Source organism: Arachis hypogaea, chromosome 9 (genome assembly GCF_003086295.3).
Source record: "Arachis hypogaea cultivar Tifrunner chromosome 9, arahy.Tifrunner.gnm2.J5K5, whole genome shotgun sequence".
Classification (NCBI taxonomy): domain Eukaryota; kingdom Viridiplantae; phylum Streptophyta; class Magnoliopsida; order Fabales; family Fabaceae; genus Arachis; species Arachis hypogaea.
The window spans coordinates 106911069-106923655 of NC_092044.1; the positions used below are offsets into that span (position 1 = coordinate 106911069).

Here is a 12587-nt window from a genome sequence, read left to right on the forward strand (position 1 = left end):
ATTTTATAGCTTGCTTATGACTTTTGAGTTATGATTTGAACTTGATGTTATATTTATTTGCTAAATTTGCTATATTAATTAGATGTTTTATGACTAGAAAGTTGCTTATATAGATAGATTTTATAGTTTATTATATTTTCAATTTTTCTGCATATGTTTTTGCACATATATGTGTATTTTAGAGGTAATCCGCCATTTCCGCCATTTTCCGCAACGCCATCCGCTATAACTTTATGGCGGATTTTTGGCTCACCGCCATTAGCTGCCATCCGCAATAAAAAATTATGTTTGCAAGTACAGTTACATCTTTATTCACGCCCTCCACCAGTTGTGGTTCTGAAATCCCATGCTCAAAGTATATGTTAATAACATTGTTATTCCTCCTATAAGACTTGATCGTCGCAATTAAATCAGCATCAACGTCTAACCTTTTCAAGCCAAATTTCAGAGATAACCAGGGAACCTTCCAAATGCAGTTGTTCGGCTTAGCATACCCTAACTCCTTATAATACCCTTTCACAAAAAAAAAATCTATTGTATCTGCTTCAACACCCATTAACACTTTTGTGTGATCTTATTCATAAGTCAGTCTTCTCCTTCTATCGGTTTTAAACATTCCACCGTGGTGAAACACAAATGTCATTGGAAGTCATTCCATCTACAAAGGAATAAAGATAAAACTTAACCTAAACTCAAAATGACAAACAACTCTGTAATGTACATTATCTGATTACAAAAGTTTTGACAAAAAAAAGTTTAATTCAATAGTAATTGCATATAAGAAAAATTAGCATTTATATTCTCTATGAGTATTACTTAAGTAATATCATACAAGTAAACTTATTGATGAAGACATTATACATTGTTGTTTCACATGGTTATGCCAAAGATTATTTTCATGCTATTTAGAACGTGAACAATTTTTTATCTCATATGCATGATTTTATTCTTGAGAAGCAGACCAATACAGGTAATTGGAGAAAAATTGAAGTCTTTGTAAACATAATTTCAAATTCAAAAAAATTAGTATTCATATTCTTTGCACTAGCTAATTGGAAACAATACATTCCATTAACTTTGTTTTCAAAAACTTAGCCTAATGCATATTTACCTCTATCGATCACTGTTCGTAAATCCTAACTAAATTCCAAAAATAACAACGCTAAACCATAAATCATCTACAGAATCGAGCCTAAACATATTCAAAAAGAGTTTATTCACCACAACAAAACATCACTATCAACATGAAAAAAAAAAGAAATACCTGCTCCATTGCAAACCAAATCACTAGGACACAAATAACATTAGGACAAAATCGAACAACATTTCATTCAAGTAAAATACAACTAGCAGAATCTCATTCTCTTTTGCAATCAAAGATAGGATATAGGTTACCCAAAAAAAGTTTTTCATACCTTACAGTAGCGCCGCTAATGCTGCCTTCCTTCCTATTTTGTTTGCGAAATAAGAACTTATTGTCACCGGAGAACACACACGACACCCACTGTATGATCATGCCTCGGTCGTCTTATACAGAACTTTGTTGCTAGATTCAGAAAGCAACAAGAACATGGAATTTTTTTTACTGAGAGTGAATATAAGTGTGTTTGAAGTGTGAGGAGTTAAGCGTTTTGTCTTCCTACCCATTCTATACGGTACCGTTTTAATAATAGCTACTCACACACTTAAAATGGCATCATTTTATATGTTGACGTGTATATCTAACGTATCATGTCAACTTTCATTAATGACGTTAGTAAGGAAATTGACAAAAAACTAACGTGACTAACCGAAAATTTTTCGAAAATAAATTTGATTAAAAAAAAATCTTTCGGAAGCCAAATTGAAGATCGCATGATCTTTTAAGACCATTTTCACTGTTTACTCAATATTTTTATATTCTACTTGATTTGGCATGCAATTAGTTGAAAATGCCAATGAATGCGTGACATCATTTATAAGGACAAACTATTTATACAATTGGATTACATCTTTCAATATCTGTATCAGAAAAGCTCTGCATACAAGCCATTAGGGTTTGTATGCTTTACAAGTTTATTAAACAATAAATTTAAAATACGCGCTCCTCCACCTACGTTGATTACACGCGCTATATAATATGCCGCGTATATCTAACTTCCAAATTTAAAATATTTGTTTCCTTCTTCGTTTTCGTTATTTTGAGATTTGGTTGTTCTTCTTCTCGCGCGTCTTCCCTCATTCTTCTCCATCGATCTTTTCATCTTCTTTTCTCACTGGTATGTTCTTCGTTTACGTTCTCTTTTTCTCTCTCTGCAACTCGAGCTTCGTTTTCTCTTTTGATTTGTTGTTTTCTGAAATCAAAGTTCGAACTCGTTTTGAAGATGATGGATCCTTCAAGCTCAGATTCTGTGCTGAATCCAGGCGATGTGGATTATGAATTTGAATCTAATGAAGTTCCTGAGGTTTGATTTACAGTAATTTGTATAGCATTGTGTAGTTTAAAAATTGCTGAATATTGTTTAATTACCTGGAATTTATAGCAGACGCTCGGGTGTAGATCAATTCTTCTTTGGGTGTATTTTAGCTATAAGTGTGGGTGTATATACACTTTACTGGTTTTTTGTTATTTTTAATTGAGTTGTTGTTGTTCAGGTGTATTATATCAGACATGATTGGGTGTGTTTTTAGTTTTTGACATGGTGTATTCTGCAGCCTGTGTATTGACAGTTTATGGCTTTAAAGGTCATTCTGTAGTTGAATTGTTTCGGTTCGGGTGTATCATATTAGACATGATTGGGTGTATTTTTATCATATCTATGGGTGTATTCACAGTTCTGACCAGGTGTATTCTGCAGCCTCTCTCTGTTGTTGATGACGAGCTTGTTCCGAAGGTCGGAATGACCTTTACGACCCTTGAAGATGCTGGAAAATTTTACAGGAACTACGCGAAGGCTGCAGGTTTCTCTAAGAGTTCGGTGCACAAATAGGAAGGGAAACGAGATTAAGAATCAACTGATTACATGTAGCAGAGAGGGAAAATGGAAATCTAAAATATCTCCAACCGAGAAGACCAATCCGACAGCCGGTTTAAACTGTCCTGCAAGAATTTATATACACACATTGAAGGATGTCGGTGCTTGGATCATTTCAAAGGTTGTGCTGGATCATTCACACCCCTGCTGTCCAAGCAAAGCAGAGATGCTCAAACAGCACAGGGAACTAAGCATGTCCATTCGTCGTACGATAGAGAATAACGACGAGGCCGGTATCAGACCAAGCAAAACCTACCAATCATTTGTTGCGGCTGCCGGGGGTCACCGCGAGTTAAATTTCATCGAAAAGGACGTGAGGAATTACATTACCAGGGAAGTGCGGAATGTTTCCGAACAAGAAGATGCAAAGGAATTCGGGAAATATTTGTTAAGAATGAAAGAGAAGAATCCGAATTTCTTTTTTGAGCTCGAACTCGAGGAGGATCAATCGATTAAGCTGGCTTTTTGGGCCGACGCAAGAAGCAGAGCCGCCTTTGAGTATTTTGGAGACGTCATTTCATTCGACACCACCTACAATACAAACAGGTAACAAACTGTCCCTGTTTATGATGCTAAATTAATTTATTTTTACGAATCCGCAGCAGAGGTGTATATTGGCTGTTTCATTGGGTGTATTCTAAGCATTTGTTGGGGTGTACCTAATGATTTTGCATTTTGGACCATGGTAATTTGTTTCAGGTATAATTTGGTCTGTGGTTCTTTTGTCGGGGTGAATCACCATGGTCAGTCAACACTTCTCGGATGCTCTTTGATGAAGAACGAAGAAATTGATTCATTCAAATGGTTATTTCAATGCTGGCTTCGTTGCATGGGAGGAAACGCTCCGAAAGGGTTTCTCACGGATCAGTGCGCATCAATGAAAAGGGCTGTAGAGGCCTGTATGCCAACAACAGTTCACCGCTGGTGTATTTGGCACATCATGAAGAAGATTCCAAGCAAATTAAACGGGTACAAGGGACATGCCGATATCGAACAACAAATGAGCCATGTTGTTTGGAACTCTCACAGCAAAGACTCATTCGATAGGAATTGGAAAGATTTTCTGGTGAATTTTGGTCTTGCGGACAACAAGTGGCTTTCAGGTAATGTGTTTTTAAAATCTGCAGCAGAGGTGTAAATTGTACGATCTCTCGGGTGTATTTTACTGTGTGTGTTTGGGTGTATTATGCAGATCTGTACGAAGACCGTCACATATGGGTTCCTATATATCTGGACCACCACTTCTGGGCAGGGATGAGAAGCACACAAAGGAGCGAGAGCATGCATTCATTTTTTAACAAGTACATCACCCGAAACAGCTCGCTCATTCAGTTCGTCAAACAGTACGATAATTGCCTCGGAAGCAGGGAGCAAGCAGAGAGAGAATCAGATGCTGCAGATTTTCATACGGTCATACCGTGTGCAACCAAATCCTCCATCGAAGCTCAGTTTCAAGATGCATACACCCACGCAAAGTTTAGGGAAGTCCAAGCCCAATTCAGAGGAAAGGCGAATTGCATCACCAGATTAAAGAATTCCGCTCTAGGCTATTCAGTATACGAAGTCGGAGAACAAGTTTCTAGCTCAATATTCGACAAGTTCGCGGTTACCTACGACTCAGTTGCAGCCGAGGTAAAATGCCAATGCTTATTATTCGAGTCGAGAGGGATACTGTGCCGTCACGCACTAAGCGTTTTAAGCTTCGAACAAGTAAGCCAAGTGTCCCCTAGATACATACTGGAACGATGGAGCAAGAAGGTAAAGAGGCGACACACACACATCAAGAGCAGCCACGACGAGCCACTAATGGAGCCAAGAAGCAAGAGGTTCGACCAATTGGTTTTTCGTTCGCAAAATATTTGCGAATTTGCCTCCGAATCGGAGGAGCTGATTGCAATTCTACACCGTGCGTACGATAACGTCATGGCCGAGATGGAAGCACTAAAAGCCAAAAGGAAGGGGACATCTTCTTTATCCCACGAAGATGCCAACTTGGAATCCGTTAACGAGCTTCAAAGCCCGCCAAGGATTCGAACAAGAGGACGTCCAAAAAACAGGCTAGGTTCAAAGCTGGAGAAACAGATTGCAAATTCCACAAAGAAGAAGAAGACGAAAGTTTTAAGCGAGGTAAATGTAATGTTCTTTAAATTTGTGGCGATTGAGTTTATTTTTCTAGTTAATAGTTTAGCTAATGCGTGAGTGTTATATTCAGATAAACCTGTTTGATGCTGCATCAGCGGCGCATTCAAGTTGCAGCCAATATCAGGGACAAGTTATAAATTATCAGTTCAGGGTACCAGCAGCAGGGGATAACTCTTTGGGTGTATAGTTATAAAGAGTATGGGTGTAAAAGCACTGTTACTTTTGGGTGTATTTTTGTTAATTGACAATTTACATATAGACACATATGTAGATACATATAGAACAAAAGCTGTAAAAATTCACAGGTTATGGGCGTATATTTCAGTTGATTTTTTTTTTCATATTTTAGTACATGTAATTCATTCATTTTGAATACAGCACAGACAATTGGGTGTATATTTTATTCAACCTCGGGTGTATTATTAGACTTGCGTTGGGTGTAACAGTTTATAATATGCGTATGCCTTGATTTTTTGCTTTATGTTTTACCACCTGTAATACAGTTTTTGAATACATCACAGACAGTTTACCAGCACAGATAGTTTAACTATGGGAAAAAATATACATGGAATAGAAGTTGTTGATAAATGGCAAATATTTACATCATTTGTTCAATTTACAAACTACCCAGTTTCTATATCAGCAGAATTAATCTGACAAAACGGACTCAATAATACAGAGGATGGCTTCGACAGCCTTATAGCACTACTCTCTCTAATTGCCCGATCTCTTTGTGTATTTATCTCACTGAATAGTATCCGGGAAGCATATTCCACTCTATAGTGGTCCACCTCCTCCTACAATTAAAAAGTATGTTATGTTTAAACAGAAATATTAATTCAGTAAAGTAATACAGAGTTATATAGTTCTAAAGACAGTTACCTGTGTCCAATTATCCCATTCATACTTCCCCTTTTTAATGTTTTCCGGCTCTATTAACTCAAGCCACTTCATTACGTAGATAGCGCAGTCATAGCTGAAAACGAAGAAAATAAATTACAAATCTCATTTAGGAAAGTTTAATGTTCAGAGTCACAAATTTATACCTTGTTTTTTGGCCTGAAATTTTAACATATGGTGCTTTAATTTCCTTCTCCTTCTCGCCTTTCTCGAGAGGTTTCCCGCCGGCATATGTTATCAATCTTGAAAATACATATCCCTTAAATACCAAAACAAATCAGTAATACACCCGAATGAATGGACAAGATACACCCAACTTAATATGGAATATACACCCAATTGAATATGGAATATACACCCAACTCAACTTTCAAAATAGACCTATCTATTAAAGTAAAGAAGACAGAGGCAACTTACAGTGAATTTATTAATGTCCTTTCTCTCATCGCTTGGAGCTTTTTTGTGTAGCGGGTCAAGTATTTGACATTTCCGCGTTCTTGTATTTATCAGCCATAACCACCAATGTCTCGAGTGGCAAACAGGAGCAAAAATCTGAAGGATTGCCACATTTCAACAGTCTGTTATTTTATTTGGCATATAAGTAAATAAGCGTACTAACAAATTTACGAAACAAAAACTTACATATGGATGCGAACTTAATTTTTTTCTATCTATGAAGTGAATGAAACTCGGGTAGGCTTCCACCCTGAATTCTTTGTTCGTTTTCGGAGATATGAATTCCCCCCTTGGGTGATCCGAAAGTGTCATGCTCTGCAAGAATTGCAATACAAGAAATGAAAACATGAAAATACACAACTTACACCCAATCTAAGCTAAAAAATACACCCAAATCAATGCATAAAATACACCCAAAGTTCGTAGAAGTAACACTTACCACAATATCGGGGGGGAGACAGTATATTTGTGCCTGAAACCTCTTTTCCTTTTTCTGGTTTAGGATGAGGCAGATGGCAGATACAATCTAGAAATCAATTTTAAATTAATAAACATTGCAGTTGACTTTGGTGTAAAAACATTAATGTTAGTCTAAAATTACCTGAGATTCTATATCACTTTTTGCCTGGAGGGATGCAAGGTGCGTTCTCATCAAAATGTATTCTCCTTGGCCAATCAGAGTGCATATCTCCTCATACTCGTCAGTATTGCCCTTTGCATCTTCCTTCAGTCTCGTCCCCCAGATGTAGCACTTTTGTTTCATATCATCCGGAATTTGATTTATTCCCCCAGGAGTTTCAATCTTTGCAGAACTTTCTCCCCCAGTCTCCCTCTGAATTTGTGGACTTTCGTCTTTTCCCTTTGACGCACTGCTTGCTAACTTTTGGACCAAACTGTCCAATTGTTCTAGCATAGTTGCAGTTTCTGGAGATTTTTCCCTTTCTGTCTCCTGCGTCGACGCCCCCTCCTGGCTTAAATCTGTCAATCCGAGGCCGAATGATGGCATCCCCGGATCTGTTTTAGGAACATAGGCTGCTGTCCGTGCCATCATCAACAGGGCAGCAGCGTCCTCGGCGTCTGGATGACTGCATCATTATGTATAAGAATAAGAGTAAGAATAAGAATATACGGATGACAAGCAAAGATTGATTCTAGTCTAATGAACTTACATTTTTGTTGGAGCTGGGGGAAGCTTGGGTGTTGTTTCTTGAAGTTGTTTGGGGTTTCAAGAGTGCTGCACAGTTACACAAAATTAATCAGGAAGAATATACACCCAAACTCTTAGCAAATATACACCCAAACCCTAAACAAATATACACCCAATACTATTTTCTTACGTTTCTCTAGCCCCTTCAATCTGTAGCATAGGGGTTGGTTCGGAATTTGCGTCAGTGGTTGTTTGCTGGGATGGCGGCACAAAAAACTGGATCGGGACTCTAAACAAGAATAAAAATAAAAGGTTAACAACGTATTTGAAAATAATAAGCTTATAAGGTTGAAATATTCTTGGAAAACTCACATTGCAAGCGCTTCCGACGGCGTTTGTTCCCTAACAACCATCATATTCGAATCATCCGGAGTCAACCTAAAATACACCCAAAGAAGGTCAAAAAATACACCCGAACAATTCAAAAAGAAGACGGGCTTTGTTTTTTGAGAACTTACATACTTGCAGTTTTTGCTTTTTTTTGCTGCCTTTTTTTTCTTGAATAAAATAATAAAGGGCTTTTTTTCTAAAAAAAATATATACAGAATTAGAAGTAGAAGTTATTAGAAGAAAAAAAGTAACGGTTATTTGAAAGAGAAATTACATGCTCTGAGACGGCTGGTTTACACTACTCTGTTCTGTGCGTCCTTGAGAGGAAGGATCATCACTTCCCAAGTTCACAGCCGGTAGTCTAAACAGATTTCATGTTATTCAAACGAAATATACATCCAACTTAGTAAACAAGATACACCCAACTTGATCCACAAAATACACTCATATTGTTTCACAGAATACATCCAAATCATGATAACAAGATTTTATTAAATAATAAAGCTTCTTACGTTTCAGAGGACACATAGCGACCTTCTGTCGATCGCAGGTCAGCTTGGTTGTCCCTGCGAAACAAGATACAATTATTAGCAAACAAAAGACACCAAAATCTCAAATACACAACACAGCAAGACATACCCCTCTGCAGCAGATTTATGAACGTTTTCCCCTAGCAATTCATCAAGTTCGTCACTCGATATTTCATATGTCTCACTACATTCATAAAATAAGACGTTAACAAAAATAATTATGATGATAGACCGTAGTATAGCTTACGAGGTACTGTACCCATAAAAGTATTGATCTTCTTCAGGAGGTGAATCCTCCACAACTACTTTTTTCTTTTTTTGTGGTGTTCTGGGTGGAAAAAAAAACAGTACCAATCAGAAATAAAAAATTAATTTTATCACAGAATATTAATGAAAGAAGTGCTTACTCTTTTGGTGTTGTTTTTGTTTTTTTCTTTTTCTTCTCCTTCTTCCCAGGTGATGATTCTTCGCTCCTATAAGTCAATAAAAGACACCTCAGTTAATACACAAAATCTTTATAAAGAAGCCAAAAGAAAGGAGTAATAATTTCAGGACATTACTCATCACTTGGTTCAGATTCAGATTCTGAATCAGAATCTGACTCCTCTTGCCTCTGCTTTCTTTTTCTGGAGTCCATTCTGCAAGGCAAACAATTGTCATTTAGAACATACTAAAAATACACCCAAATGGATTCACGAGATACACCCAACTAAATATACAATATACACCCAAAATAGCAAACGAAACACACCCTGCTTAATAAGCTACATACACCCAACGTGGACAAACAAAATACACCCAAACCGAAAAATAAATTACACCCAAGTATGGTACTTACTTTTTCCCCTTTTTGCCGGGGTGTTTAATTCCCGAATCCTCCGAGTCTTCTTGAGCCTCAGACTCAGAGGTAGAAGTGTCACTGTCAGTAGTTTCTGTCTCCGAAGATGATGTTGAGCTCGCCTTCCTTTTTTTGTTTTTTTTATTTCTTGTTTTTTTTGTTTTTTTTTGTTTTTTTCTCATTTTTTCTTTTGTCTCTGCCAAATTCAGAATCCCCTGAAACATGAGATATTTTAGTTAGCACCATTCGGGTAAATAAAATACACCAACTTATTATGATTACTCACCAAAATTTCCTCTCTCTCTGCATTCATTCTTTCCACCAACTGCTCCTTAGTCCAGTTGGCAATCCATGGCTTTGGTGGTCTTTCAACCCTGTTCTTGCCTTTGTTTTTTGAAAGATGAAAGTAGATTATCATCAGGGCGAAGAGGCAGCCATTGATTGCCTTCTTCTTCTTCTCTTGATAGTCTGTTATGCCCTTGATCATGAAGGTCAAAACATGCCCCCCCAATTTCTCTCCTCTATGCCGTCCATCTTAAAAATTGGCACCAGGTGCACGGGCGATATTTTATTTATCGTCGTTGGCAAAAGGAACGCCATCTGTATGTAGAGGATGAATATCCTCTTGAACATCAGGCGTTCCTCTTCGTTGCCAACGCCGATTTCCATCATTTCATCGGTAAGACTTTTGAGGGTCTTACCCTGGAATCTTCTATAAATTATTTTGTCATCATCAGAAAGTTTCTTATAGTCAACTTTCTCAGGAAATAGATCTCCTACAAAAAGGAAGACAACAAAGCATCCAAGTCGGTTCAAATACACCCAAGCATCAGGTTAATATACACCCAAGCAACAACTTAATATACATCTATAATTTTGAGCTAATTACCTGTTGCATTGATACCAAGCGCATCACCTATTTTTTTTGGGGTTATATGGAAAGAACCATATCCTGTCTTCAGTTTGTTCTCCCCAAGTTTGAAGTTGTTTGCCAGCTCCCTTAAGAGTTGGTGATCCACCCTCAGTGGTGGGATGTGCATCAACCCACCGAATCCAAGATCCCTCACAATCGCCTTCTTCTCCTCAGTCATGTTTCTGAACTTATCATTCAGGAGATGTGTGGCACATTTCAGGTCTTTAGTTTGGTTTCTTGCTGCCATTTTCTCTGAAACTAAAAATACACCCAAAGATATCAGTAATATACACCCATATATATCTGACTCAGATACACCCATTGATAACAATAAGATACATCCATTGATAACAGTAAGATACACCCATATATAAGAGTCAGATACACCCAAAGATATTCGCAAGATACATCCATTGATAACAGTGAGATACACCCATAGATATTATTCAGATACACCCAAAGATGTCAAAGAAGATACACCCATTGATTACAGTGAGATACACCCATAGATATTATTCAGATACATCCATATAGATATCAGTCAGATATCACTCAACCATGCTTTAATATCAAGCCACATTACAAGGTTAAGCAGTTTACACCCCCGAATCTACGGAATAAACCCCCAAAAATCAACAAAAATAGCAGGAGAACTTAGAATAACAATGTAGAACGACGTAGAACTTAGAAGAACGACGTATAACTTAGAACAGTGTAACAAAGAAGCAAGAGTAATAGTAAACCCTAGAAGAACGACGTAGAAGAAAAGTAAAATATACAGTATTTTAATGGACTTACGTTGAGTATTCTTGGTTTGTTTTTTCTTCAGATTCTTCACAGAGAGGTTGATGGTGTTTTGATGCAGTTTTCGAACTACGATTTCTATATTTTGAAACTTGATTTTCGCTCGAAAATGAGAGGGTTTCGTTGTTTTGAAAGCGCCTTGAGAAATGGAAGAAGTGGAAGAGTCTGCCATACGTAACCGTTCGAATGTTGAGCGCGTGATTTTGACGCGCCATCTTATCTCTCTTCATGCACGTGATTTCTGTTTGGGCTGGGCCAACTTGTTTGCTTGTAGGCTTGTATGTGTAGCAGGCCCCTATCTGTATTTACTCATAATCTTTTTTATGTTGCGCTTTCTAAGAGAAAAAATAATCATGAAATGAAAATTCTCTTAAATAGCAACGAAAAAGCCAAACAAAATTAATCATATAAATGAATAGGACAATGATCTAAAACTTTTTAAATCTTAATTCTTATTACTTGAACAAAATTAATTTATGGTTTATGTAAAATTAGATCGAAATTATCAAATTAGCGAGTCACTTATTTAAATTTTAATTCTATATTCATTTTGATCCCCGAGTTTGCAACTAATTCCTGGCTGCGGCTCAAGGCTCAAGGCTCAAGTTTGGTTGGGTGTATGGTGTATCATGTATGACTCTACGTTAGGCACCGCACGACTTCCTCTACCCCTGCGTTGTTTTATTTTTATTTCTTATTAGAATGTTTTTTTTATTAAAAAATGTAACAAAGTAAAAAAATTAATTTTCAAATAAAAAATTTATACAAAAAATTAATTATATATTAACACATTAATAAGACCAAATAATTTTCAAAATCATTAAATTAAAAATTAAAAATCGATAATATCATTTCTATTTTAATAATAATACTCTTTTTTTATAAGTTAATTAAATTTACACAAATATATAATTCAAAAAAACATATAAATGTTAATAGTGATATTATCAAAAATAAAAACAATATATTATTATTTTTAAACTATTTAAATGCATAAATTTAAGAATTTAATTTTAATGCACTGTAGTGAAAAATAATTTTTTATGTACATCTAATTACATAATATTACTTCAATAAAAATAACTACTTTTTACATTTATAGCGTGAATAGTCATAAAAAAACAAATATAATTGTGTACTTTTTACCGTATAAAACATTTTATATTGTTTGTGCATCAAAATTAAATCCTAAATTTAATTTAATAATAGTATAAAATTCTTTACTTAATCACATTAAAATTAAATTTAAAAAAAAATATAGAAACCAACTATAATATAAATCAATTAAGCCACCTCTCTTTTATTTCTAATTTTAAAATTCAAATAATTAGAATAGTAGTTTTTCTTTTACTTATTTCTTGTAAATTTGTAATAGACCTGTTTTTAAACTAATTAACTTAACTCCTAATGGTTCCTAGCTGAACTGTTAAATTATAAAATTAATTTAATATTA

General features: G+C 36.0%; 1 long non-coding RNA gene across 1 annotated transcript; it reads right to left on the minus strand.

The window, feature by feature from the left end:
• Nucleotides 1-8326: 8326 nt before the first annotated feature.
• On the minus strand, nt 8327-8764 carry LOC140175000 (uncharacterized). Its single transcript, XR_011865169.1, has 3 exons — nt 8689-8764; nt 8562-8615; nt 8327-8410 (listed from the first exon to the last, which is right to left on the minus strand). It is a non-coding gene; the product is annotated as an uncharacterized lncRNA (long non-coding RNA).
• Between the last annotated feature and the right edge of the window lie 3823 nt (nt 8765-12587).